We start from the raw sequence: 27,826 nt of genomic DNA on the forward strand, positions 1-27,826 counted from the left end.
CTTGCATAAATTTATGAAATGCATTTCTTATCCTGCAGATAAACATAATATTTATGTTAAAAAATTAAATGTTATTTATAACACCGGTTCTGGCGATGAGAGTGCGTTTGTAGTTCATTAATTATGAAAAGCAAGTAAAAAGATGTCGATAATTTTGTTCTATATGCGATGTAAAATGTTCATAGAAGTTCTATACGTGCATTTTACATCGAACAAAAGATAATTTATTCTATTACTACTACCTTCAAATGTCTCCCAAATATATCATTGCAAATAATTAGGAGGGAGAGATCTATCATTTCTGCTGCAGGCTACTTTTAGGAAAACACCAATAATCAGGGATCTACTCTCTGCCAACGGCCTTCGTCAGGTTAACTGTTACAGTCAGTGGTGATAAACTTCTGTGACGGTAAAATGACTAAGAGCAGTGGCATAGGGCAATTGGAGTGCAATGCACATATAACAAAAAGTAAAAACAAATTAAAATAAAACTGCTACGTTAACTTCTTCACGGTGTGGTAACTGCAGGATAAAGTACAAGCATGGAAAAATTTAAATACTTTACTTATGAAAAAAAATAACTTTGACAAAATTACAAAAAATAAATATTCCCTCCAAGACTTGGCTATATTACAGAGTGCAAAATAATAAAAACAATCAAACAGACACGTTAACGTTACGTTAGAGAACTAGACCAAGATGTCTTACAAGAGGGTGTGTCGAATGGTACTCTGAATGAGACTGTAAGAGTCAGCCAACTGTGCACATCTAGTAAGGTTGGGTTCTTCCTTGTCTGCAAGATAAAGACGTACAAGAGTAGGCACACGACGTAGGAATTCCTCAACCAAGATGAGGTTGATGAGCTCTGTAAATTAGGAGACTTGTGCTGCTTCCAGCCACTTTATGAAATACCTTTTCTTATTACTAGCGCTCTAGATAAGTATTAGAACTGGTTTTAAGGTAGTCCCTAAACTTACGTCTATAGTTCTCTATGGAAAGGAGGTAGGCATCAAGCACTGCCTGTTTCTACACTTGGTAGTCGGTTTCCGAAGGCATAGTACTGAGGATTAAGGCGGCTTTACCTGTCAAATGAGATTTTATAAGTACAGACCACAGATTTTCAGGCCAGCTGAGCTGGATTAGCTAGACCCTCAAATGAGGTAAAGAATGCATCTACCTGTCTCGACAAAAGACGGCATCAACTAAATTGCACAAGAAAGATTAAAACGTACCGGGAGTTTAGCTTCTGTTTCCTTGCGCTGATAGATGTGGGTGGTTTCCAGGTCAAGCTCTTTTCTGTGGTGTTCTAGAGCAATGGCGGATTCCCATTTTTTCTCTCCAAGAGCTTCCTTCTGCAGTTCTTTTTCATGTTCTCATTGGATTTGAAGTTCACGTTCTCTTACTTGGAGAGCGTCCTGTTCACGTTTACGTTGGAGTTCCATTTCACTTTCTCTTACCTGAAGAGTTTCCTTTTGAAGAGCAGCTTCTTTTTCAGCGAGCATGAGGTGAAGTTCAGATTCTCGTTCCTTCCTTTGAAGGGCTTCCTTCTCAAGGGCAGCGTGTTCCTTCACACGTTCGCGTTCAATGTTAGCGAGCTCTATCTTCAATTCCATGGCTGCCAGGACACTCTTATCTGCAATTAAGTGTTGTTCATGAGTCTCAGATGTAATACGATCATTGTCTAATAGATGGTCCAAACTAAGGTCATGGAGGTCAGTTTTAGTGACTCCATGTGGGGCAGTGATGCGGTATTCATTTACAAGAGTTAGCAACTCCACCTTGGTCGCAAGAATTAGTGTGCCCACTTCATCTTCTGGAGTACGCCGGAACATGGCTAGGTGAAACATGGTGAATGAAATGATAGCAAATAAGATGCAAAGAAAATACCTCAGAGGATGTTCCAAAATATGAGATGTAAGACTGACAGTATGACATGGTAACTGTAAATTATCCTGTTTAAACTTATTAGTCAAGGTTACAACAATTAACTTTAGTAATTGAATTGAATTGATTACTTAGATCAAAAGGTGAAAAGAAGGGTTTCGAGGAACTAAGGAATCTTGTACCCGGTACTTTATAAGACGAGGATAAGGGCAAGAGGGATCCTACTTGAATTGTTGAAACAATATTGTTTCCAAGGTACTCCAAAAAATGTAGGGATGTCTTACCTGATCTCTAAATGACGAGAACAAAGGTAAAAAGTTTCCTATTAAAACTAGAGAGCACCTACAAAGTTATCATTGTGTGTGCTCTGGAAAAGAATAGTAACTCCCTACTTGAGTAGGTACCATATTCTCTGACCAACGCGTAGGGGTGCGGAAAGTGTTTATTAATGACGAGAACTGCTCTATTGGTTTCAACTGTACAGCGTAGGCCTGAATGCTAGAGGAACTATGGCCCCCTGTGGCCTCCTACGTTCGGGTTGCAAAGAAGTAGGCGTATTGGCCTGGAGACAGAACAAGTACCAGAGTACCAGAGGGGGGTGATCTGCCGTAATGAGAAATTCTCCTGTAGGGACGAAAATAAGTTGGAAATCACAGAGTAAAGCAAAGAACATTGAATAACCAACTAAGAGTATGAATTTGGCCACAAAACATCACCTAATACAAAGTCAATCCAACAGTCATAAATTCCTACACCTGGAATGTAAACAGTATTAAGCACCATTAAAATATTCAAAATAGGAATTCTGAAAAGACAAAGACAAACCTGTATTAAAGCCAAGTACAATTACCACAACTTTAAGTAAAGAGTCAAGGAGGATACCTGGGCAAGACTCCCGAACAAACCCCCAATTATATGTGACGGTAAAATGACTAAGAGCAGTGGCTTAGGGCAGATGGAATGCAATACACATAGAAAAAAGTAAAAACAAATTAAAATAAAACTGCTATACTAGCTTCAACATGGTGTGGTAACTGCAGGATAAAGTATAAAGCTTTGAAAAATTTAAATGCTTTACTTATGAGAAAAAATAACTTTGACAAAATTACAAAAATATAAATATTCCCTCCAAGACTTGGCCATATTACAGGGTGCAAAATAATAAAAACAATCAAACAGACAAGTTAACGTAACGCTAGAGAACAAGAATTAAATAGTGCTGAAAATACAGTACTAAGCTGCGTAAATCAACCACCACACAAGCCAGTGTGAGAGTAGGTCCAGCAGTTGAGCACTGAGAATATTCTGAATCTCCACAGCTCCACAGGATCGGTTCGGGCTGGGTATAGCGCTCCACAGGATTGTTACGGGCTCAGTATAGCGCTCCACAGGATCGGTACGGGCTGAGTATAGGACTCCACAGGATCGGTACGGTTTGAGTATAGGACACCACAGGATCGATATGGGGCTCAATATAGAACTCCACAGGATTGCTACGGGCTGAGTATAGGACTGCACAGGAACGGTACGGACTGAGTTTTGGATTCTACAGGATCGGACCAGGCTGAGTATAGGGCTCCACAGGATCGGTACGGGCTGAGTATAGGACTCCACAGGATCGGTACGGTTTGAGTATAGGACTCCACAGGATCGGTATGGGGCTGAATATAGAACTCCACAGGATTGCTATGGGCTGAGTATAGGACTGCACAGGAACGGTACGGGCTGAGTTTTGGACTCCACAGGATCGGACCAGGCTGAGTATAGGACTCCACAGGATCGTTTCAGGCTGAGTATAGGACTCCACAGGATCGATATGGGCTGAGTATAGGACGCCACAGGATCGATATGGGCTGAGTATAGGGCTCCAAAGGACCGGTACGGGCTGAGTATAGGACTCCACAGGATCATTTCGGGCTGAGTATAGGACTCAACAGGACTGGTACAGGCGTAGTATAGGACTCCACAGGATCAGTACAGGCTGAGTATAGGACTCCAAATGATCGGTACGGGCTGAGTATAGGACTCCACAGGATCGGTATGGGCTGAATTTATGACTCCACAGGATCGGTATGGGCTGAATTTATGACTCCACAGGATCGGTATGGGCTGAGTATAGGACTCCACAGGATCGATACGGGCTGAGTATAGGACTCCACGGGATCGATACGGGCTGAGTATAGGACTCCACAGGATCAGTACGGGCTTAATTTAGGACTCCACAGGATCGGTACGGGCTGAGTATAGCACTCCTCAGGATCGGCACGGGCTGAGTATAGGACTCCACAGGATCGGTACGAGCTGAGTTTGGCACTCCACAGGATCGTTTTGGGTTCAGTATAGGGCTCAGCAGGATCGATACGGGCTGAGTATAGGACTCCACAGGATCGGTACGGGCTGAGTATAGCACTCCACAGGATCGATACGGGCTGAGTATAGCACTCCACAGGATCGGTACGGTCTGAGTATAGGACTCTATAGGATCGGTATGGGATGAGTATAGGACTTCACAGAATCGGTACAGGCTGTATATCGAACTCCACAGGATTGCTACGGGCTGAGAAGAGGACACCACAGGATCGGTACAGACTGAGTATAGGACTCCACAGGATCAATACGGGCTGAGCCTATGACTCCACAGGATCGGTATAGGTTGAATATAGCACTCCACAGGATCGGTACGGGCTGGGTATAAGACTCCACAGGATCGATATAGGCTGAGTATAGGACTCCTCAGAATCGGTACGGGCTGAGTATAGGACTCCACAGGATCGTTACGGGCTGAGTATAGGACTCCACAGGATTGTTACGGGCTGAGTATAGGACTCCACAGGATTGTTACGGGCTGAGTATAGGACTCCACAGGATCGTTACGGGCTGAGTATAGGACTCCACAGGTTCGTTACGGGCTGAGTATAACACTCCACAGGATCGCTTCGAGCTGAACATAGGACTTCACAGGATCGGTACGGGCTGAGTTAAGGACTCCACAGGATCGGTATGGGCTGAGTATAGGACTCCACAGGATCGGTACAGGCTGAATATAGGATTACACAGGATCGGTACATGCTGAGTATAGGATTCCACAGGATCGGTACGGGTTGAGTGTAGGACTCCACAAGATCGGTACAGACTGAGTGTAGAACTCCACTGGATCGGTATGGGCTGAGTCTCCCTAACTCACAGTACTCCACTACATACTCTCCCCCACACACAGTACTACTACTAAACACTCTCACACAACACACAGTACTATCAATACACACTCTCCCCCCAACACAGTAATACTACTACACACTCTCCCCAACATACAGAACGACCACTACACACTCTACCCCACACACCGTACCACTTCTACACACTCTCCCCCAAACATAGTACTACCACTACACACTCTCCCCCACACACAGTACTACCACTACACACCCTCCCCCTTTTTCAGTTCGACCAATATACACTCTTCCCAACATACAGTTCGACCACTACAAACTCTCCCCAACATACAGTACTACCAATACACACACTGTTCCCCCACATATAGTACGACCACTACACACACTCTGCCACACACAGTACTACCACTAAACACTCTCCTCTGCACAGTACTACCACTACACACTCTCCCCCACTCAGTACTACCACAACACACTCTCCCCAAAACATAGTACTATAATTACACACACTCCCCCACACACAGTGTAACAACTACACGCTTTCCCCTACACACTACTACCACTACACACTCTCCCAACACACAGTACTACACTACAAACACTCCCCCACACAGTACTTCCACTCCACACTCTCCCCTACAAATAGTACTACCACTACACACTTCCCCAACAGACACAGTTCTACCACTACACACTCTTCTCCACTCAGTACTACCACTACACACTCTTCCCCACACAGTACGTCCATTCCACACTCTCCCCCACACATAGTACAACCACTACACACTTTTCCTCCACACACACACAGTACTACCACTACACACTCTCCCCCACACACTATACTACCACTACACACACTCCCTCCACACACAGTACGACCACTACAAACTCTACCTCACACGCAGTACTACCACTACACTCTCTCCCGCACACACAGTACTACCACTACACACTCCCCCAACACATAGTACATAGTACAAGCACTATACACACTCCCCCACACATAGTATTACCACTACAAACTCTCCCTCACACAGTACTTCCACTGGACACTCCCCAACTGTTACGGCCACGGAGTCGACTGCTAGCGGCCGTGGAGCGAGGACGTTTACCGACCCTCCGTGGCTGTTGGAGTTGTTTGCCGTTTGGTCGCCAGGTGGTGGGGCTTCATTGCCTTCCCAGTGTTGTTGCCTGCCTGGTTGCGTGCTGACGTGGCCGTTTTGACATGGGGGGCCTTGCAATTCCTCCTGTTTTGCGGGTGAATTCCGTGGGACTAGAATTCTCGTGCAAGGCTGGTTATCCGGCCATAGAGTTGGTAATGTGCGACATGCTTCGTGTCCCGGTGGAGGCTGTATATGGAGTTGAGCTTGTTACGGCCCACCGGGTGATTGTCAAGTTCGTGCGGGAGGAGGAGTATCGGGACTTCCTCCAGCGGAACGAAGGGCGTTCGTTGCAGTTGCCGGATGGCGCCGGCTCCGTTACGATCTCTGACCGAAGTGGTGCCCTGACATATGTCAGTGTGCACGGTGCGCCCCTGGAGTTCCCTGAAGACCTTCTCCGGCGCTTCTTCGGGAGGTATGGTGCTGTCATCAGTGTGCGGGTGAACACGCTTTCCTCGGGGAAGTATGCTGGGAAGCAGACGAACGTCCGTACCTTAGGTATGCGCCTGCGGTCGGATATCCCATCTTCTGTCCGGCTGCTGGGTTACTACATTCGGGTGTATTATGCCCGGCAGCCCCGTACTTGTTTCCGGTGTGGCCAGTTAGGGCATCAGGCTGCCGGGTGCTCTGAGGCCCCTGCTGCACCTGTTAACTTGTTTCGGGAAGAGGATTTCCCGCCGCTCCCTCAGGACGTTGATTCCGGAGATGAAGAGAGGCAGGTCCCATTCGCTGCTGATGCGGCCCCCTCTGCGTCAACCGACATGCCCCAGGTGGTTGTTGTCCCTCCGCCGAGTGTTCCGGTGGCTCCTATCGCTGGTCACTTCACTGTGCCAGTTGCTCCCGAGGGTCTTCCGGCTGGTCTCTGTGGGTCGTCTGCGTCTTCCTCGACTCCTGCTGCTGTGCCTGATCCTGCACCCTCGCCAGGTGTCACGGCTGTGCTGGGTGTTGGGGGGGCTGCGGAGCGTCCTGTTGTGTGCGGCCCGGTTCCCCATGTGGTTGAGGCTGCTGCAGTACTGCGACGGGCGTTGGTTCGCCCGGTTCGTGAGGCCTGTGGTTCTGGGTCCGCCTCCGGCTGTGAGGATGTGCGGCCAGTGCCCAAGCGTTCCAGGCGTTCTTCTACTACTTGGGCTGATGCGGAGGATTACGACGCAAGTGGCGCGTCGGGAGATGATGTGGCGATTCCGGGTGCTTCGCGCTCTACGTCGCTGGTGGTGGCTGATATACATGTGTCTGCTGTTGACGATGGGTGTGCGTCTGCTTTACCTCCTATTCTTTCTCCTGCAGAAGGTTCTACGCAGTGGAAGGTGGTTGCTCCTACAGACGTGGGTGGTGTGGGTTCTGGTGCGAGCCGAGGCATCAAGCTGGTGCTGAAGAAGGATGCCAAGCGTGGGGGGTCCCAGCAGGTACAACGTTCGGTGGTTGACGCGGGGCCCTGTGAGACAGCCGAGGAGGCTCCCAGTGCGATGCCCATTGCCCGGCCTCGTGGGAAGGAGCCTCTCCCTCTCGTCTTGGCCTCCGGAGTGGCGAATGATGCTGACCATCCTTTGCGGTTTGACATTGATGACCGCGTGCGTCCTGTTCCGTGGTGCCCTTCTTCCATCTGGATTCGACGGACTCGATATTTTATTGTGGGTGTGCCGGTGTTAATGCCTGATCCTCGTACGGTTCATAATGACCCTGTTTCGGAGGACATTATGTTACTTTGGGAGGCGTATTGCATTCGATTCCCGGCAGCGGAGTGGCCGGAAATGTATGAGAAATTTTAGTAGTCTGTGTGCTTGCTGTGTGTTTGGTGTGTGCTTGGATCTGTGGTTTGTTTGTAATGTGTTGTACCTATTGTGCGCCCTTCAGGCCGGTGTTATGTTTGTTCTCATGACCGTTGTTTTGTTGTATTGTATTGTGACTTTTTCTTGTGTTTCATCATGTTTCTGTTTTTGTTGTCGGCCCTTCAGGCCGGTGTTTAGTGTCTTTGTATGAATTTGTATTGATTTGTTTTGTGCTACAGTGTCTTGTTATGTTTCTTGATGTGCTTTGTTGTTTTATTATCGGTCCTTCAGGCCGGTGCATGTATGTTGTTGTGTTTGTGCCTGTTTTGTTTTCAGGTGTGCGTGTTTTGCTTGTTTCTTATTATTGTTTATTTTGGCCTCGCCCTTTGTTTACGGGGCGGATGGCTTGGTGTGTGTTTTTTTTTATTCCTGTACTGTTTGTGCTGTGCGTTTGGCCTGGTGTTTTTATATTGCTTTGCCTGTTGTACGTGTTTGTTCTTTATGTTTTGTTGGGACTGTATTGTGTTTGTCCTGTTCTGTTTCCTGCTATGTCTCTGGATGTTACTGTGATTGCTAGTTTGCCATTGTATTATGTTTTGTGTTCTTGATGTATGCTGTATTTTTCTATGTTTTTCTCGTGTATGTGTTTTGTTGTGCTATGCTGTCGGCCCTTCTGGCCGGTGGTCTATTGTTTTCCTTTGTTATATATTCTGTATTGTTTTTATTGTGTTTAAATTGCATGATTTGCATGTAAAAATAAAAAAAATAAAAAAAACTACACACACTCCCCCACACACAGTGCAACAACTACACACTTTTCCCTACACAGTACTACCACTACACACTCTCCCAACACACAGTACTACCACTACAAACACTCCCCCACACAGTACTACCACTCCACACTCTCCCCCACAAACAGTACTACCACTACACACTCTCCCACACAGTACTGCCACTACACCCTCTTCCCCACACAGTACTACCACTACACATTCATCCAACACATAATACTACCACTACACACACTCATGGGAGTTCCACCTGCGCTGCCTTTGAGTGAGGACGTGACGCTTGACCGCTCCGGCAGTTTGGGGTAATTGCCATTTTCGCCAGCAGGGGGTGTGAGGGTGTCTACCCTCGCTGCTGTTCCTGGTGGTGGGGACGTGGCGTGTTTTACGATGGGCGGCCCTATTCCTGCTGTCGTGCAGTTAAACTCCATCGGATTGGAGTTTACTGGCCGTGCTGGTTACCCGTTGGTGGACGTGGTATTGAGTGACATGCTTCGAGTCTCGGTTCGGGTCGTATATGGTGTTGAGCTGGTCACAGCTCACCGTGTCAAGTTTATGGGTGAGGCGGTGTACCATGCTTTTCTACGGAGGTATGAGGGACGTACTTTGCAGCTACAGGACGGCTCCGGGTCTGTGACCATTTCGGACCGTAGTGGTGCTGTGACGTATGTCAGTGTTCATGGCGCCCCCATGGAGTTTCCTGAGACTCTCCTCCTGCGATTCTTCCAGAGGTACGGCTCCGTCATCAGTGTGTGGATGAACTCACTGTCGTCTTGCACGTATTCGAGTGTGAAGACCAACATTCGGACCCTCGGGATGCGATTGAGGTCGGACATTCCGTCCTCTGTCCGGCTGTTGGGATACTACATGCAGGTGTTTTATGCCCGACAACCCCGTACTTGCTTCCAGTGTGGCTTGTTGGGGCATCAGGCTGCCGGGTGTACTGCTGATCCGGTTGCTCCCGTGAACTTGTTCCGTGAAGAGGATATCCCACCGCTCCCTCTGGAGGAGGACTCCGGGGGTGAGGAGGTGAGGGTCCCGTTCGCTGCTGAGGCTCCCCCAGCGTCTTCCGGCGTTTCCCTGGTTGTCGCAGACCCTCCTCCGGGTGATGCGGTGCCGTCGGATGTTCCTCCTGACCATGTCTCTGGCCCTGCCGATCCCGTGGACCTTCTTGGTACACTCTGTGGAGCATCGCCGTCTGCTTCCTCGTCTTCGGATGCGGATCCTGGCCCTGAGTCCGCGCCTCGGGTCCCTGCTGTACTGGGTGCTGGGGTGGTTGCGGAGCCTCCTGCTGTGTGGTCTGGTTCCTGCTGTGGTAGAGGCTGCTGCCGTTCTGCGTCGGGCGTCAGTTCGTCCGGCTAGTGGTGCCCGTGCTTCTGAATCTGCTTCCAGCTCTGACGATATCCGGCCGGAGCCCAAACGTTCCAGGCGTTCGTCTACTGTCTGGGCTGATGTTGAGGACTTCAGTGACTGTGGATCTTCAGGTGTTGACGGCGTGGCTCCGGATGAGTTGTTGTCTCCACGGTTGGTGGTGGCGGAGGTACATGTGCCTGCTGGGGCTGGTGCCTGTGTCTCGGGTGTGCCTCCTGTTCCTTCCCTGCCCGGGGGCTCTCCGCAGTGGGGTGTGGGGGCTTCCGGTGCCGGGGGTGGTGAGGATGCTGGTGCTGGGCGTGGCCTGGTGGTGACTTTGAGAAAGGATGCGTGCCGCCATGGTTCCCTGCAGTCGTCTGGTGGTGTGCCCGTGGCAGCTGGTGCCCCTGTGGTAGTGCTCTCTGTCCGGCCCCCTACTGTGGAGGACCTGGAGGCCTGGGTTGCCGAATTCCTGCTGTTTGAGAAGCCGGAGGACTTTTCTGATGAGCGGGTTCCAGGTGTATGGGATAGGGTGGCGGTTACTCGCGTCCGGAGGGACACCATATGGGTTCCCTGTCTGCGAGTGTTTGTTGCCGGGGTTCCGCTTCACATGGCGCCCCCGGTGGTGGGTCAAGCCTCTTGGGGGAGGTGGCTGATTTGGGAGGCGTTTAATGTGCGGTATCCCCATTCCCGGGCACATAAGTAAGCTGATTTTACTTTGACATGTATGTTATCCTTCTGCATTACTCGCATGTGTTTTTATTCTTAGCTTGTTGTGTGCTGTGCGGTTTTCTTGTTTTGTTTCATGATGTCCTTTATGTTGTGTTTTGTTCTCGGTCCTTCAGGCCGATGCGTGTTTGTTGTTCTGCATGTACCTATGTTTATTTTCTGATTTGCACGGGTTGCTTGTTTATTATTGGTTTGTTGTGGGGCGGTTGGTTTGGTGTGGGTGTTTTTATTCATGTCTTGTTTCTGTGCTGTACGTTTACACTGGTGTTTTAATTATTACTTTACATGTTGTACTTTTTTATTATTTTTTTTTTTTTGTGTGTATTGTGCTTGTCCTGTTATGCTTTCTGTTATTCGTCTTGATGTTTGTTTTGTTTTATGATGTTCTCTTTTGAGATGTTACTGTGCTTGCTTGTTTGACAATTGTTTTCTATTTTGTGTCTTGATGTCTGTGTTTTTCACTGCATTTATCGTGTTTGTATTTTGTTGTACTGAGCTGTCGGCCCTTCTGGCCGGTGGTCTATTGTCTTGTTTTGTTATGTTTTCTGTGTGTTTTCCAGTTTTTATTGTATTTAAATTGCATGTTTTGTATGTAAAAACAAAACAAAAATACACACACTCCCCCACACACAGTACTACCACTAAACAACATATGTAAGACCAATCCTGGAGTATGCGGCCCCAGCATGGAGCCCGTACCTTGTCAAGCACAAGACGAAGCTGGAAAAAGTCCAAAGATATGCTACTAGACTAGTCCCAGAACTAAGAGGCATGAGTTATGAGGAAAGGCTGCGGGAAATGCACCTTACGACACTGGAAGACAGAAGAGTAAGGGGGGACATGATCACAACCTACAAAATCCTCAGGGGAATCGACCGGGTAAACAAGGATGAACTATTCAACACTGGAGGGGACGCGAACAAGGGGACACAGGTGGAAGCTGAGTACCCAAATGAGCCACAGAGACGGTAGAAAGAACTTTTTCAGTGTCAGAGTAGTTAGTAAATGGAATGCACTAGGAAGTGATGTGGTGGAGGCTGACTCCATACACAGTTTTAAATGTAGATATGATAGAACCCAGTAGGCTCAGGAATCTGTACACCAGTTGATTGACGGTTGAGAGGCGGGACCAAAGAGCCAAAGCTCAACCCCCGCAAGCACAATTAGGTGAGTACACAGCACAGTCTCCCCCACACAGTACTACCACTGCACACTCTCCGCAATACATAGTACTACCACTACAAGCATTCCCTTCCCCTACACAGTACTACCACTACACACTCTCCCCCACACAGTACTACCACTACACACTCTCTCACACATAGTACTACCACTACACACTCTCCCTAACATACAGTACGACCACTACACACACTCTCACACACAGTACTACCACTACACACACTCTCCCTAACATACAGTACGACCACTACACACTCTCTCTCACACACAGTACTACCACTACACACTCTACCCCACATACAGTAATACCAATGCACACACTCCCCTACACACAGTACTACCACTAGACACTCTCCCCCCCCCACACAGTACAACCACTACACACACTCCCCCACACACAGTACTACAACTACCCACTCTCCACTAAACACAGTACTATCACTTCACACTCTCCACCACTCACAGTACTACTACTACACATTCTCCCCAATATATACTACGACCACAACACACTCTCCCCAACATACAGAACGACCACTGCACACACTCCCTCACACACAGTACTACCACTTCACACACTCCCCCAAACACAGTAATACCACTACACACTCTACCCCAACACACAGAACTACCACTACACACTCTCCCTCACACACAGTACTACCAAGACACACTCTCCCCCACACACAGTACTACTACTACACACACTCCCCATATTCAGTTCGACCACTACACACTCTTCCCAACATACAGTACGACCACTACACACTCTCCCCCACACATAGTACTACCACTACACAACTCTCCTCTGCACAGTACTACCACTACACACTGTTCCTCTACACAGAACTACCACTACACACTCTCCTCCACACAGTACTACGACTACACACTCTCCCAACACACAGTACTACCACTACAAACATTCCCCCACACAGAACTACCACTACACACACTCCCCCACACACAGTACTATCATTACACACTCCCCCCCACACGCACACTACTACCACTTCACACTCTCCCCGACAAACAGTACTACCACTACACACTTACTCCCACACACAGTACTACCACTACACACTCTCCCCCACACAGTAACCACTACACACTCTCCCCAACACATAGTACTATCCACTACACAAACTCCCCCATACACAGTGCAATCACTACACACTTTTCCCCACACAGTACTACAACTACACACACTCCCCCCCACACAGTACTACCACTACACTCTCTCCCCAACACACAGTACTACCACTACACTCTCTCCCCAACACACAGTACTACCACTACAAACACTCCCCCACACACAGTACTACCACTACACTCTCTCCCCAACACACAGTACTACCACTACAAACACTCCCCCACACACAGTACTACCACTACACTTTCCCCCCCCACACGGTACTACCACTACACACTCTCTCCAAAATACAATACTATGACTACACACACTCTCCCACACACAGTACTACCACTGCACACTATCCCCCACACAGTACTATCACTACACGCATTCCCCCACACACAGTACTACCACTACACTTTCCCCCCCACACGGTACTACCACTACACACTCTCTCCCACACACAGTACTATCACTACATCCTCTCCCCTACACACAGAACTACCACTACACACACTCCCTCCACACACACAGTACTACCACTACACACTCTCTCCCACACACAGTACTACCACTACACACTTTCCCCCACACACGGTACTACTAATACACACTCTCTCCCAAACACAGTACTACCACTACACACACTCTCCCCCACACAGTACTATCACTACACACATTCCCCCCCCAAACACGGCACTACCACTACACACTCTCTCCCACACACAGTATTACCACTACATCCTCTCCCGTACACACAGTACTACCACTACACACTCTCTCCCACACACAGTACGCCCATAACACACTCTCCCCAACATAGAGTTCGACCAATACACACTCTCCCCAACATAGAGTACTACCACTACCACTACACACTGTTCCCCCACATTCAGTACGACCACTACACACACTCCCCGAGCACACTCAGTACTACCACTACACACTCTTCCCCACACAGTACTACCACTACACACACTCTCCCCACAAACAGTACAACCAATACACACTCTCCACCCCACACAGTACTACCACTACACACTCTTCCCCACTCACAGTCCGACCACTACACACTCTCCCCCGACACACAGTACTACCACTACACACTCTTCCCCACACACAGTACGACCACTACACACTCTCCCTAACTCACAGTACTCCACTACACACTCTCCCCCACACACAGTACTACCTCTACACACACTCCCCCACACACAGTACTACTACTACACACTCTCCCCAACACACAGTGTACCAATTATACAATACACATGTAGTACCAATATTTAAAAAGGGTGACAGACAAGAGGCACTGAACTACAGGCCAGTGTCCTTAACTTGTATACCATGCAAGGTGATGGAGAAGATTGTGAGAAAAAACCGATTAACACATCTGGAGAGAAGAGACTTCGTGACAACCCATCAACATGGGTTCAGGGAGGGTAAATCTTGCCTTACAGGCTTGATAGAATTCTATGATCAGGTGACAAAGATTAAGCAAGAAAGAGAAGGATGGGTGAACTGCATTTTTTTGGACTGTCGGAAAGCCTTTGACACAGTACCCCATAAAAGGTTAATGCATAAGCAGGAGAAACAGGCAGGAGTAACTGGTAGGGCGCTCGAGTGGTTAAGGGAGTACCTAAGCAATAGGAAGCAGACAGTTATAGTGAGGGGTGAGACCTCAGAATGCCGTGAAGTCACCAGTGGAGTCCCACAGGGCTCTGTGCTTGGACCTATCCTGTTTCTGATATACGTAAATGATCTCCCAGAGGGTATAGACTCATTCCAATCAATGTTTGCTGACGACGCCAAAATTATGAGAAGGATTAAGACAGAGGAGGACAGCTTGAGGCTTCAAGAAGACCTGGACAAGCTGCAGGAAAGGTCGAACAAATGGATGTTAGAGTTTAACCCAAGCAAATGTATTGTAATGAAGATAGGGGTAGGAAGCAGGAGACCAGATACAAGGTATCACTTGGGAGATGAAATACTTCAAGAGTCAGAGAGAGAGAAAGACCTGGGGGTTGATATCACGCCAGACCTGTCCCCTGAAGCTCATATCAAGAGGATAACATCAGCAGCATATGCCAGGTTGGCTAACATAAGAACGGCCTTTAGAAACTTGTGTAAGGAATCTTTCAGAACATTATATACCACATATGTCAGACCAATCCTGGAGTATGCGGCTCCAGCATGGAGTCCATATCTAGTCAAGCATAAGACTAAACTGGAAAAGGTTCAAAGGTTTACCACCAGACTAGTACCCGAGCTGAGAGGTATGAGCTACGAGGAGAGACATCGGGAATTGAACCTCACTTCGTTGGAAGATAGAAGAGTTAGGGGGGACATGATCACTACATTCAAGATTCTCAAGGGAATCGACAGGGTTGATAAAGACAGGCTATTTAACACAAGGGGCACACGCACTAGGAGAGACAGGTGGAAACTGAGTGCCCAAATGAGCCACAGAGATATTAGAAAGAACTTTTTTAGTGTCAGAGTGGTTGACAAATGGAAAGCATTAGGAAGCAATGTGGTGGAGTCTGACTCCATACACAGTTTCAAGTGTAGATATGATAGAGCCCAATAGGCTCAGGAACTTGTACACCTGTTGATTGACGGTTGAGAGGCAGGACCAAGGAGCCAGAGCTCAACCCCCGCAAGCACAACTAGGTGAGTACAACTAGGTGAGTACATACTCCCCCTCATATAGTACGACCACTACACACTTTTCCCAACATACAGTACTACCACTACACACACTTCCCACAGACAGTACGACCACTACACACACTCTCCTCCACACAGTACTTCCACTATACACACTCCCACACACACAGTACTACAACTACACACTACCCCCCCCCCACACACACAGTACTTCCACTACACACTCTCCCACACAAACAGTAGTACCACTACACACTCTTTCCCACAAACAGTACTACCACTGCACACTCTCCCCAACACTCAGTGCTACCACTACACACTCTCCCCCACACACATGACTACAACTACACACTCTCCCCCACATAGTACTACAACTACACACACTCCCCCACACACAGTACTACCACTACACACTCTTTCCTACACACAGTACTACCACTGCACACACCCCTTCCACACACAGAACGACCACTACTCACTCTCCTTCACACACCGTACTACCACTACACACTCTCCCCCACACACAGTACTACCACTACACACACTCCCCCCACACACAGTACTCCCACTACACACACTCCCCCGCACACAGTACTTTCACTACACACTCCCCCACACACACAGTACTACCACTACACACACTACCCCACATACAGTACGACCACTACACACTCTCCCCAACATAGAGTACTACCACTACACACTGTTTCCCCACATACAGTACGATCACTACACACACTCCCCACACACAGTACTACTACTACACACACTCCCTCCACACACGGAACGACCACTACTCACTCTCCCTCACACACCGTACTACCACTACACACTGTTATGATCTCAGCCTGCAGGAGAAACGAGTCTCCCTCCTTGAGAGTTATTCAGCAAGCCTGACCTAACTAGAAGGTCTAGCAAGTATTGAGGTGGTAACGCATATGTAAAATAGTTGGTTGGATATGTGTAACAGTTTGAGATTATGGGCAATGCAGAAGAAAATAGATAAATGACGGGCTAGGAGATGTGGACATTTTGCTGGAGGCGTGAGGCTCGCTTCTGGAGGACCTTGACCTCACTTGAGTGCCAGACATCGCAGGGGGAAGCCGCGCTCCGTTGAGCTCCCGTCAGAAGGGAACCCCTAGTGATATATCTCTAAGAGAAGAGAAGTGTGCAGACGTACCAGCTGTGGAATAGAGCTGGGGACGTGTGGTCTCAAGTCGTGGACGATAATTAGTGAATATTAAGCCGCCCGGAGGCATTATTGTGGGCCGTGGAGCGCCCTGACCAAGCCTCGTCAGAGGAAGAAGCGCCCTCGACCAGACGTTCTGTGGTAAGCACGATATACGCCAGTTCATAGTGATTGCATTGTAGTTGGTCGTGTGCCCAGCGACAGTAGCAATGTTTATTTATAGGTTAGACATGTTTTAATAAGGCAGAAGGCCTGAAATAGGAGAGTGAAGAGGGAGGAGCACGGAGCGACGTCCATCCCCTCTGAGCTCTGACGGACGACTGAGGGAGCCCGGCTCCGGATGGAGGAAGACCCTCCCAGCGAGTGAGGACCGCCGCCAGGCGAGGTGGAGTATGGACCCGCCCAAAACGGGGGAGTCCACTCTCACTGTATGTAGAGGACAGATAGAGGTTTGAGGCAAGCATATTGTGTGGTTATTTTTGTTTATGTGTTAAAGGGGAACATTTTATTGGAGTGTCGATGGGTTGCAGGTTTGTCTTTGGGGAAGAAGTTGCTGAGAACTTCGAAGCCAGCAGATGAAGTAGCTGATGAGACTCCAAGGTAGTGGAGCAGAGGACCTCGAGCTGTGAGGAGAAGCAGCAGTGAAGAGGAGTGTCACGTGCTTCTGTAGAGGTGGTGTAGCAGCCAAGAGAGCTGTGGAAGAACCTAACAGAAGGGTGAAGCACCGTAGTTGCACAAGGAAACTTCATGATAGCAGCCGGGAGGAGCTGCAGAGGATCCTGGTAGTGAAGCCCGGCAGAACCTAAAGATATTAGGGTTGTGAACTTCCAGAGGTGGAAGGGGAAGTTCTGGTGGATTACTTATAGGGAGTTGATAGTGTTTGGTTGTCAGTAGCGTGCAAGACGCAGTGAGAGGTGAGTGACTGTTTGCATTCTTATGTCAAGGAGTGATTTAGTCTGAAGCTTAGAGTTGCAGTCGTAGGCTTGATTACCTACAGATGTATGTGCTCGAGGACTGACAGTGATCGATTAATCATTGTTGTGTATCAATGAACATCTGTACTGGTATATGTTATTGCATTCAAATGCTGATTTTCTATATGTGTATGTTAGCTTGCTGATGGTGCAACAGTGTATGTAGGCTTGATCAACTTGAGGAGGTTGATAGTATCAGGTGGTGAACCAGGAGATAGGATACCACTGGATAAGCTGATAATAGAGTTCTGATGGTGTTGGAGTGCAACCTGATTGTGATATTATAGAGTATAGGATTCATTATTATTATATGTGTGTATGTATCGTGTATGTGCTTTGTTCAGTAAATGTGTCACAATTTGCTGGTGTTTGCCCTTGTCCTAGTGAGGCTTCCCAGGAGGTAGTAAAGAAGGAGAGAGAGAGAGAAAGAACCAATAACCACTGCTGTGGACAGGGTAGAAGGTAATACTAGCAAGTTATAGGGGATTGAGGAGATCATATCTCATAAGGAGAGAGTGGGGAGTCACAGCGGCTCGAGTGGGTGTGTGCACGTGACAACGAGGCTAAGTGTTGGAGCCGCATCCCCTAAACGTGTGACGTTGAGCCCCTCTCCAAGAGCCAGAAGCGCCAAGGGTGATCTCCTAGTATAAGCACTCTGCCGAGTTGTGGGTTGGGTTGTCCATAGAGAAGGATCAACGACGACAACACCAACCAACCCACAGTCTATAATAAATTGGGGGCCTGTCCGGGAGAGTGAACTGACACACCCACACCCTGTCCAAGAGTGGATTTGTACACCCTTGCTGAAATAAACTGTGTGACCGCAGGTGTATATTCTCTCTTGGGAAGACTCACAGGACAAGATGGATAAGGTGCAAGCGTTTGTGGAGTCAGGCAAGCCTGAGGACTTGGAAGGTTGCACAAGGGATCAATTGAAACAAATAGCAGAAAAATGTGGCATCAGGTTGAAAGCATCTAAAGTAGCTGGGATGAAGGATGAGATCCTGAGGCAGTTAAGAGCCAAAAATGAAGCGGCAGAACAAGGAGCCCAGAAAGGTGCTGAAAGTGGAAAGGAGGATGATGGGCAGGATGAAGTGAGATCCCAGGGATCGAGTAGGAGCAGCAAGAGTAGCCGCAGTAGTAGGAGTAGCCGAAATAGGAGCTTGGAGAGATTCCAGTTAGAGCTCCAGATCCAACAACAGCGTGAGGAGAGACAGTTCCAGCTGGAAAAGATGAAATTAGAACTCCAGATGAAAAACGAAGCCGAGAAGGAAAAAGAGAAAACCAGACTGGAAATAGAAAAAGAGAAAACCAGAGTAAGAGAACTGGAGTTGGAACAGGAGAAAGAAAAAGAGAAAACCAGAGTAAGGGAACTGGAGTTGGAACAGGAGAAAGAAAAAGAGAAAACCAGAGTAAGGGAACTGGAGTTGGAACAGGAGAAAGAAAAAGCCCAAGTCGAAAAAGAAAAAGAGAGAACAAAACAAATGCAGATAGAAGCGAATAGAACCTTGGCTGAGCAAAGGATTGAACATGGGTTGCCAGAGAGCACCACCCAGGTATCACACCCACCAGATGTTAGGGTTAGGGAGAAGGACATTCCCTTGTTTGTTCCTGAAGAGGCAGAGAGCTTCTTCGAGCATTTTGAAAAAGTTGCCAGCATCAAGGAGTGGCCACAGGAGGAATGGGCCCAGCTGGTCCAGTTAAGATTGACCGGTGCAGCCAGGGAGGCATACACCCAATTGTCACTGGAAGAGTGCCAGGATTACGCCACAGTAAAGAGCAGCGTATTGCGCTCGTTTCAGTTAACCCCAGAAGCTTATAGGAAGCGCTTCAGAGAGATGATCAAAGTTGGAGCATGTACGTTTGCTGAGACAGCAAGGGATCTGGAAAGACGATTCCAGAAGTGGATTGAGGCTGCTGGAGTTGGATCTTACGCTGACCTGAAGCAACTGATGGTCATGGAGAAGTTCTTGGAGATGATGCATCCCGAGACAAAGTTCAAGATCCAAGAAGCAGGGATAAAGGAGGTGAAAGATGCCGCAGATAGGGCGGATATGATTACTGAAGCGTACAAGAGCTTAAGGGAGAACAGAGTGAGAAGCGAGGCGAGATGCAGCAATGGCAGATCCAATGGAGTCTGGGGAGGAAGAAATTACGAGAGGCCCAGAAGAGTCTGGGATGAGAAAAATTTTGATAAATGGGTAGATAAAAGTAAGTACCCTAAAACTCAGAAGAGTAAGTCGCGCACTTCATCTGAAAGTGAGGATGGAGGAGCAAAACGAGAAACTGATCGTTATCCAGGAAATCAAGGGTCCAGTAAAGCTCCACAGAGTGCGAGTAGTACGTCTGGCCCGAGGAACTCCAATACGAGTGGGCAGAGTCAGAGCTACTCTGGTACATATAGGAGAGATTTTTCACAGATGAGATGTTACCAATGTAACGGATTGGGTCACGTGATGCGAGATTGTCGGCAGGGCAAGAGAGTTGTGACCCTGGCCATGTGTGACCCCCGAGGTAAATATACTAATGTGTTCCGAGACAAACCACAGAAAGTGAACTTAGTGAAGGAGAGGTATAGGCCGTTCATGAGTAAAGGTTGGATCAGTATAAGAGGCCAACCTGAGGTAGAAGTTGGTATTTTAAGAGATACCGGAGCTAATCAGAGCTTGATTGCGAGAAGCCTGATTGGGAATGGTCGACGGTTAGCTGGCAGTGGGAAGATGAAAGTATATGGGTTATTGTCTGAGAGTGACATGCCCGTATGTACTGTCCAGCTAAGGTCGGAATATGTGTCGGCGGAGGTGATGTTGGGAGTGTGCCCTGACATACCTATTCCAGGAGTCCAAGTGATCCTAGGGAATGACTTGTGCGGGACAAAGGTGTTGACAAGAGTCATGGCGGAGACTGTGCCAGAGGAGTGCCCAGAAGGCCTCGGCACGGGTGGGACACCTGAGTGTGTGAACCTGACTGACATCCAAGGAGATGAGTCAGGAGACCGCCAAGCCATTGAGTACCCTGTCTCGGTAGTGATGAAGACAGAGGTGGCCGACGAGGAAGACACTGGAGAAGGTGAGACAGTGTCGATTAAACCGGTGGAAGATATCGACGTAGATATAGCATAGCTGTTTGATGAAGGTCCAGCCCAGGAAAATGAAGTCTCGGTGAGGTCAAAAGTGAGGATGACCCAGCCGAAGAAGAATCATGTGAAGAGAGCGGACCTGAGTAGAGCCCAGACTGCTGAAATTAAGAGTCGGAAGGTGAATGCAACTGTGCTGAGTAGGAATGAGGAAAGAGGTGGACATGCTGAGGACGGGAGTAGAGCGTCACGTTGTCCACGAGCACAGAGGCATAGGGATAGTGGAGTTAAGTTGTTTGAGGTGTCAGGAGTTGACATGTTTCACAGACAACGTGGAGGAGAGATAGTGAAGAAGAGTAATTGCCGAGAAAATGAAAGGAGAAGAGACAGTATGTGTGGAGAGATGCTTACGAGCACTCTGGGAGAGGCAAGACGACGCGTACGGTCGAATGCTGTTGGATGTAGTACAGCGCTCGAAGAAACTTTTAGGGAACGAAGAAGAGTTGAAGGAGAAGAAATGGAGTGGTATAGAGGTGAGAAGTGTGGGAAGAGGATGATGATGCAAGCATGGAGGAATAGAAGAAAGCCGAGGACTCGATGGAGATCAAACAAGACGATGTCTTGGATAAATGAGGAGACGAAAGGGAGAATCGTCGGTGAAGACGAGGGAGTGAAGTATGATGACAGGAGGCGAAAGTATAATGGCAGTAGATGGAAGTATGAAGACGACAGAGGAGGTACAGACAGTAGATGTCTGACTCTGGACGAGAAGAGAAGAAGACGAGGAAACGGAGGGTGGAGACAGTAAGTAGAGTGGACCAATGGGTTGCAGGCGTCCAAGGTGGACAGCCTAGCCAAGAGGAGCCAGAGAAGTCAAATCGTTTATGAGAAGATCGTGTTTCTGGAGAGTTGTGAGCCAGATGTTGCAAGGTGCAACGAATTAATTGTAGACTCCTAAGAGAGTATATGGGTTGAAGAACGAGACAGTGTGGTGGCGGATGTATTATCCCGAGCTTTGCCACTGGAATAACTCTCAAAAATAAGGGGAGGGGAGTGTTATGATCTCAGCCTGCAGGAGAAACGAGTCTCCCTCCTTGAGAGTTATTCAGCAAGCCTGACCTAACTAGAAGGTCTAGCAAGTATTGAGGTGGTAACGCATATGTAAAATAGTTGGTTGGATATGTGTAACAGTTTGAGATTATGGGCAATGCAGAAGAAAATAGATAAATGACGGGCTAGGAGATGTGGACATTTTGCTGGAGGCGTGAGGCTCGCTTCTGGAGGACCTTGACCTCACTTGAGTGCCAGACATCGCAGGGGGAAGCCGCGCTCCGTTGAGCTCCCGTCAGAAGGGAACCCCTAGTGATATATCTCTAAGAGAAGAGAAGTGTGCAGACGTACCAGCTGTGGAATAGAGCTGGGGACGTGTGGTCTCAAGTCGTGGACGATAATTAGTGAATATTAAGCCGCCCGGAGGCATTATTGTGGGCCGTGGAGCGCCCTGACCAAGCCTCGTCAGAGGAAGAAGCGCCCTCGACCAGACGTTCTGTGGTAAGCACGATATACGCCAGTTCATAGTGATTGCATTGTAGTTGGTCGTGTGCCCAGCGACAGTAGCAATGTTTATTTATAGGTTAGACATGTTTTAATAAGGCAGAAGGCCTGAAATAGGAGAGTGAAGAGGGAGGAGCACGGAGCGACGTCCATCCCCTCTGAGCTCTGACGGACGACTGAGGGAGCCCGGCTCCGGATGGAGGAAGACCCTCCCAGCGAGTGAGGACCGCCGCCAGGCGAGGTGGAGTATGGACCCGCCCAAAACGGGGGAGTCCACTCTCACTGTATGTAGAGGACAGATAGAGGTTTGAGGCAAGCATATTGTGTGGTTATTTTTGTTTATGTGTTAAAGGGGAACATTTTATTGGAGTGTCGATGGGTTGCAGGTTTGTCTTTGGGGAAGAAGTTGCTGAGAACTTCGAAGCCAGCAGATGAAGTAGCTGATGAGACTCCAAGGTAGTGGAGCAGAGGACCTCGAGCTGTGAGGAGAAGCAGCAGTGAAGGGGAGTGTCACGTGCTTCTGTAGAGGTGGTGTAGCAGCCAAGAGAGCTGTGGAAGAACCTAACAGAAGGGTGAAGCACCGTAGTTGCACAAGGAAACTTCATGATAGCAGCCGGGAGGAGCTGCAGAGGATCCTGGTAGTGAAGCCCGGCAGAACCTAAAGATATTAGGGTTGTGAACTTCCAGAGGTGGAAGGGGAAGTTCTGGTGGATTACTTATAGGGAGTTGATAGTGTTTGGTTGTCAGTAGCGTGCAAGACGCAGTGAGAGGTGAGTGACTGTTTGCATTCTTATGTCAAGGAGTGATTTAGTCTGAAGCTTAGAGTTGCAGTCGTAGGCTTGATTACCTACAGATGTATGTGCTCGAGGACTGACAGTGATCGATTAATCATTGTTGTGTATCAATGAACATCTGTACTGGTATATGTTATTGCATTCAAATGCTGATTTTCTATATGTGTATGTTAGCTTGCTGATGGTGCAACAGTGTATGTAGGCTTGATCAACTTGAGGAGGTTGATAGTATCAGGTGGTGAACCAGGAGATAGGATACCACTGGATAAGCTGATAATAGAGTTCTGATGGTGTTGGAGTGCAACCTGATTGTGATATTATAGAGTATAGGATTCATTATTATTATATGTGTGTATGTATCGTGTATGTGCTTTGTTCAGTAAATGTGTCACAATTTGCTGGTGTTTGCCCTTGTCCTAGTGAGGCTTCCCAGGAGGTAGTAAAGAAGGAGAGAGAGAGAGAAAGAACCAATAACCACTGCTGTGGACAGGGTAGAAGGTAATACTAGCAAGTTATAGGGGATTGAGGAGATCATATCTCATAAGGAGAGAGTGGGGAGTCACAGCGGCTCGAGTGGGTGTGTGCACGTGACAACGAGGCTAAGTGTTGGAGCCGCATCCCCTAAACGTGTGACGTTGAGCCCCTCTCCAAGAGCCAGAAGCGCCAAGGGTGATCTCCTAGTATAAGCACTCTGCCGAGTTGTGGGTTGGGTTGTCCATAGAGAAGGATCAACGACGACAACACCAACCAACCCACAGTCTATAATAACACTCTCCCCCACACACAGTACTACCACTACTCACACTCCCTCCACACACAGAGTAACTACTACACTCTCTACCTCACATACAGTATTACCACTACACACTCTCCCCCACACAAAGTACTACCAATACACACACTCCATCCACACACACAGTACGACCACTACACTCATTCCCCCCACTCAGTGCTACCAATACACACTCTCCCTCACACAGTACTACCACTGCACAGTCTCCCCAACACACAGTACTACCACTACAATCACTCCCCTCCACACAGTACTACTACTACACACACTCTCCCCAACATAGAATACGACCAATACACGCTCTCCCCACACACACAGTACTACCACTAGACACTCTCTCCCACACAGTACTAAAACTACACACTCTTTCCCACACACAGTAGTACCAGTACACACACTCCCTCCACACACAGTTCTTTCACTACACACTCCCCCCCACACACACAGTACTACCACTACACACTCTTCCCCCCACACAGTACTACCACTACACACACTCCCTCCACACTAAGTACGACCACTACACAGTACTACTACAGTACTACCACTATACATACTCCCCCACATATAGTACGACCACTACACACACTCCCCCCAAACAGTAGTACCACTACACACTCTCTCCCACACACAGTACTACCACTACACTGTACTATCACTACAATAGTACTATCACTACCACTGTGATAGCCTTCCCGGTTTGGTGCCTTCTTTTTAATAATTTCTTACTTCTGTTCATCCAGACTACCAAAGTATCTTCAGAATATTAAAAGTAGAGTGCTGAGGCACCACTACTCTCAAAATCTTATAGAACTAGTTCCTTTGGAGCTAACAGGAAAAGAAGTTGCTCTAAGACGTCCAACTCCTGCAACTCCTTTTATTGAACGGAATCTTGAGTTATCAAATAGGTCCCTTAAAAGTGACATTAGACGAGAACTCCTGGATGAATTTAAGGAAAGTAGAACAGTGCAAACTGGAACTAGCAGGTCCATTGTTCATCACAATGAAATGTGTGAAGTAAAACATGTGTATGGGGCAAGGAACTAAATCAGTAGACTTACAGATGTTATCACAGCTCGTATAAGACTTGGCTACAAGTATCTCTGGCAGTTCGGCTTGTATAGAGATCTAGATGAAGTAAAGTGTAAAGTGTGTGGACAAAGACAGGGACACACACTCGAACACTATATCGAAGATTGTAGTAAAATTGAGCTATTTAGAAATAAATTTAAGCTTACTCTGTATGATATGGCAATCTATCTTATTACCATGGACAAATTACCTGAAATTCTTGCACTGTATCCACATTTCGCTTCCAGTAGATGAACGACATGTGAAATTCAGAAACAAGTAGTGTACTGTGAGGACTAATAATAAACAGAAGCTCCCCTATGACTCTGTAATATCCCCATTGGCCAAACTATTATGCATTAGCGATAAGACCTACCATTAATGTATGATGACTTATTGTAAATATATAGCTCTTGAAATAGTGCTTTCAGTGTAACTAGCTGACATTGTAACTATAAGGTGTGAAGGATAGACGAAATTGATTATGTAATAATCTAAGATGAGGTCTGATAAAGACCTTTTGTGCCCTCTGTAATGCTTTTACGCTACTGCTCACATGATGAGTATGGGGTGCACAATGAATTAGCCGCCTTCGGCGGCAACAATAAAAAAATCAAATGTTCAGAAAGGACTCCCACACAACAGTTCAAGTTAAAATTAAAACAGTATTATAATTCTGAAGGAGAGGAATGAAGTGTTCAGTAGTCCAAATAATTGGACTTCGACCAGTGTTTCCTAAGAACCACTTGGGGTGGACGGTAGAGCGACGGTCTCGCTTCATGCAGGTCGGTGTTCAATCCCCGACCGTCCAAGTGGTTGGGTACCATTCCTTTCCCCCGTCCCATCCCAAATCCTTATCCTGACCATATTTTCCAAGTGCTGTATAGTCGTAATGGCTTGGCGCATTCTCCTGATAATTCCTCCTCCTCCTTCCTCCCCCCCCCCCCCCCCCCCCCGAATTTTGTCGGAAATCCGACACTAACATATTAACATTGGTGAGTCATAAAATGATTACAGAGAATGAAACATCCGTGGCGTCATCAAAATATATTTAAGACTCATCACTTATCTTTAAACTACCAGTCTACACATTAGAATTAATAAAAAAGTTTTCTCTATGATTGGATCTAATATAATTATCAATGAGACTAAAGTCTACCTCCCTAAGACAATACATCAAAAAATAGAACCATATTTTTGGGAGACGCCGCTCCCAGGGAGGAAAGCTTGCAGAAAGAATGTAAACAAAGACTCGACGGCCATTATGTGCATGGTCATACAGGCGACCACATACAGAGAGTAAACTCCCTCTCCAGTCGGAACATACAGATCTCAAACACTTCCCACGAGCTTCGACAAATGAACAACTAAGTCTCCGATTAATCGAAGATCTCGCTAACCTTGAGAAGTATTGTAACTGGTTAAATTAGTTGTGTATTTATATTTTAAGTTAATGGCCATTCAATTTATGTTCAAATTTTGCCGATTATGATACACATACAACACACAGAACTGGTAAGCTGTTGTTCTAATTAAATATAATCTTTCTCTACTATATGCTGTGCTTAGTAGTGACAGTTTACTACTGGTAAATAACTCGGCAGGTGACGATCAGAAGAGAGGAAGCAGCATTGCATCGAGTCATCCTAGTGCAACAGAAAGCAGTCACAGTCACTATTACGGCTCACACCATAGAAGTCCCACATTCGTGCCTGATAATGTCTACGGCCTATTATTAGGCTATTACAACTTAACAGGTTAGAAATAATAACATTTAATTAACCCATTTTAGCTGTAGTACTAACATTAAATTTTGTAGCTTATTAATATCCACTATATGTGGTATAAGCTATGTATAAACCCCCCAACTCTTCCACAAACTTGTGTCAAGGTAAACACCAGCAGGATATACTTTCAATACAGTCCACTTTGAATTAATACTAATAAAACAAATTTAAGAAATCAATAATTTAATAAAAACAAATTAAAAACAAATGCATGCTAGAAAAAATAACCCACATCTGGCACCCTGGGATGACACTATTAACACCCTGGGATGGCACCCTGTGATGGCACCACTGGCACTATGGGATGGGACCACTGGCACCCTGGGATGGCACCACTGGCACCCTTTGATGGCACCACTGTCACTGTGGGATAGCACCACTGGCACCCTGGGATGGCACCACTGGCACTATGGGATGGCACCACTGGCACCCTGTGATGGCACCACTGGCACTATGGGATGGCACCACTGGCACCCTGGGATGGCACCACTGGCACCCAGTGATGGCACCACTGTCACTATGGGATGGCACCACTGTCACCCTGGGATGGCACCACTGGCACCCTGGGATGGCACCACTGTCACTATGGGATGGCACCACTGTCACTATGGGATGGCACCACTGGCACCCTGGGATGGCACCATTAACACCCTGGGATGGCACCACTGGCACCCTTTGATGGCACCACTGTCACTGTGGGATAGCACCACTGGCACCCTGGGATGGCACCACTGGCACTATGGGATGG

This window comes from Procambarus clarkii, chromosome 24 (genome assembly GCF_040958095.1).
Source record: "Procambarus clarkii isolate CNS0578487 chromosome 24, FALCON_Pclarkii_2.0, whole genome shotgun sequence".
Classification (NCBI taxonomy): Eukaryota; Metazoa; Arthropoda; class Malacostraca; order Decapoda; family Cambaridae; genus Procambarus; species Procambarus clarkii.